Source organism: Dendrobates tinctorius, unplaced genomic scaffold (assembly GCF_039654945.1).
Source record: "Dendrobates tinctorius isolate UK_male_01 unplaced genomic scaffold, ASM3965494v1 ptg000032l, whole genome shotgun sequence".
Taxonomy (NCBI): domain Eukaryota; kingdom Metazoa; phylum Chordata; class Amphibia; order Anura; family Dendrobatidae; genus Dendrobates; species Dendrobates tinctorius.
Window position 1 is genome coordinate 31917375 of NW_027361700.1, and position 3398 is coordinate 31920772.

General features: G+C 39.2%; 1 long non-coding RNA gene across 1 annotated transcript; it reads right to left on the reverse strand.

Annotated features, from left to right (window-relative positions):
• Window positions 1–2357: 2357 nt before the first annotated feature.
• LOC141086695 (uncharacterized) lies at window positions 2358–2913 on the reverse strand. The gene is made up of 2 exons (XR_012231643.1): window positions 2873–2913; window positions 2358–2790 (listed from the first exon to the last, which is right to left on the reverse strand). It is a non-coding gene; the product is annotated as an uncharacterized lncRNA (long non-coding RNA).
• Window positions 2914–3398: the final 485 nt, after the last annotated feature.

Genomic DNA, 3398 nt, shown 5'->3' on the forward strand with positions numbered 1-3398 from the left:
ATGCGATCGTGTTCATAATTATCACACTTCTATATTTGGGCTTGTTTCCTTTTCCCCTGTTATACTCACCTAACACCAAATCCCCAATGCCCTTGTCTCCTAGAAAAAATAAAAATAATAAACCACTTCATACTCACCTGTTTGCTGTAGTTCGCATAATCCAGAGTGTCCCACGGCAATCTCATGTGTAGAACTGTCACATCGAGAGGTGTGACTGCTTTACCCGGCCACCAGCAATACACTGACAGGAGATAATCGCTCCTGCAGTGTATAGCGCTGAGCTGCTGTGAGAGAGTTCACCGGAGTTCATCAGCTGATCAGCTCCGGCGCTCTCTATTACGATACCACCAGTAAAGGCTAAGCCAACAGCTGTGAGTTGACACTAATAGCCTGGGAAGCTTTATGGCTATTGGCTCCTTCCCAGAATATTAACATCAGCCCTCAGTCGTCAGCCTTCCCTCTGCTGGTTATGAAATATATGCGGTAGCCCATGCATTTTTTTCCCTTAAATTAAGTGTTGCTGTTTCGTTACAGCCTATGTAGGTTCATTCTGTTAACACTCCTAAATAGGCTGGTGACAATGTGTTTGTTTGTATTTACTTTCCGACTTAGTAATGAAAGTGTCTTGCTGACACCTTTTCATTACTAAGCCTAGGTGTCAATGACAGCTGATGACACCAAGCCTTAATACCATTACTCTGATGCCACTGCATCAGCATGAAAAAGGTGGTGCTGATCCAAGAAATTACATCACAAAGCTTTTTTTAAATATCTTTATTTAGCTCAAAAAGCCTTCATTGCTATACAAAAACAAATGCTAAAACCGCATACAAAACTGAGGCGAAAGCACACCAAAAATCATGGCTAAACTCATGTTTTTTGCAGCCAAGAGATGCAGAATCCTTGCAGAAATTTCTGCAAGCAAATATTCAACTTGTGCACATAGCCTTAGACTGAACTTCCTGGATCTGGTCTCCTGTTTGTGCCACCCTGGCTGGCTAGGTGTTAACACTGTCAGCCCTGAACACTGGATACTGCCTCTCCTCCAGGAGCTTGGTGTACCACCCAGCTCATTTAACCCCCTAAATGATGCAATCAATAGTGATAGCAGCATTTAGGAGTCTAAGAGAAGGAAGAACCTCCTCTTCCTTCAGAAAGACACAACCACAAAGTCATCGCAAAGGCCTGATATGATCATTGCTATGGCAGAAAGTGAAACTCATATATCATATAGAATCATTACAGAGTGATTTTTTCAGGTGCTTACTTGTTACGTGTTAATGTTGAATGATCATGGCGTACAGCCAATGAAAACCCAAGAGTCATTATCTCTGTATATTTGAATACTTCACAAAAAAACACCTGCAAAGGCTTCCTATGTATTTAAAAAGGTCCCTTAGTCTGTTTCAGTAGGCTCTAAAATCATGGGGAAGACTGCTGGCTTGACAGATGTCCAGAAGGCAGTCATTGACACACTCCACAGGGAAAGTAAATTTTGCATTTCATTTGGAAATCAAGGTGACAGAGTCTGGAGGAAGAGTAGAGAGGCACACAGTCCAAGTTGCTTAAGATCTAGTGTGATGTTTCCACAATCAGTGTTGTTTTTGGGAGCCATGTCATCTGCTGGTGTAGATCCATTGTGTTTTATCAAGACCAAAGTCAGCACAGCATTCTACCAGGAAATTTTAGAGCACTTCATGCTTTCCTCCGCCGACAAGCTTTTTGGAGATGTAAATTTCATTATCCAGCAGAACTTAGCATCTGTCCACACTGCCAAAAGTGCCACTACCTGGTTTAAAAGCAAAAGTATCACTGTGCTTGATCGGCCAGCAAACTCGCCTGACCTTAATCTATGGGATATTATCAAAAGGAACATGAGAGACACCAGACCCAACAATGCAGATGAGCTGAAGGCTGCTATCAAAGCAACCTGGATTTCCATAACACCTCAGCATTGCCACGCCGCATTGATGCAGTAATTGATGCAAAAGGAGCCCCAACCAAGTATTGAGTGCATTTACTGAACATACATTTCAGTAGGCCAACATTTCGGATTTTAAAATCAATTTTCAAGCTGGTCTTATAAAGTATTATAATTTACAGAGATAATAATGACTTTTGGGTTTTCATTGGCTGTAAGCCATAATCATCAACATTAACAGAAATAAACACTTGAAATAGATCACTCTGTTTGCAATTACTCTATATAATATACAGTGGGTACGGAAAGTATTCAGACCCCTTTAAATTTTTCACTCTTCGTTTTATTGCAGCCATTTGCTAAATTCAAAAAAAGTTCATTTTTTTCTCATTAATGTACACTTTGCACCTCATCTTGACTGAAAAAACCAGAAATGTTGACGTTTTTGCAAATTTATTAAAAAAGAAAAACTGAAATATCACATGGTCCTAAGTATTCAGACCCTTTCCTCAGACACTCATATTTAAGTCACATGCTGTCCATTTCCTTGTGATCCTTCTTGAGATGGTTCTGGTCCTTCATTGGAGTCCAGCTGTGTTTAATTAAACTTGATTTGTAAAGGCACACACCTGTCTATATAAGACCTCACAGCTCACAGTGCATGTCAGACCAAATGAGAATCATGAGGTCAAAGGAACTGATGAAGGAGCTCAGAGACAGAATTGTGGCAAGGCACAGATCTGGCCAAGGTCACAAAAGAATTTCTGCAGTACTCAAGGTTCCAAAGAGCACAGTGGCCTCCATAATCCTTAAATGGAAGAAGTTTGGGACCACCAGAAGTTTTCCTAGACCTGTCCATTACCAAATGGCTGCAATGAAACAAAGAGTGAAAAATTTAAAGGGGTTTGAATACTTTCTGTACCTACATTTTGTATTGAAGAACTGAAATACCTTTACTTTTTGATGATATTCTAATTTTGTGAGAAGCACCTGTATATGTGAAAAAAAATAAACAAGAATTAGTACACATATTTGATATCGCTGCATCTGGAATGACCTGATCTATCAAACTGTCACACTAGTTAAGCCTTCAGTGAACACCGTAAAAACAACATAAAAGAGTGGGAAAAAAATATGCTTTTTCATCTTACCAATGAACAAAAAGTGGAATAAAACACGATCAAAAAGACAAATGTAAACATAAGTGGTATTGCTGAAGACATCATCTTGTCCTGCAATAATCAAGCTGCCAAAGAGATCCATAAGTGGAGAAATAAAAAAGAAGTTATAGCTCTCAGAGCAGAGTAATGCAAAAACAATTATTTTTTCTATAAAATTGTATTGTGTAAAAGCTGTATAATATAAAAAAAATGATATGAATGTGGTATTGCTGGAATCATACTGACACGAAGGGTAAACCTGTCATCCCTTTTACCACACGGTGAATGACATGAACAAAAAAAACAAGAAACCATTC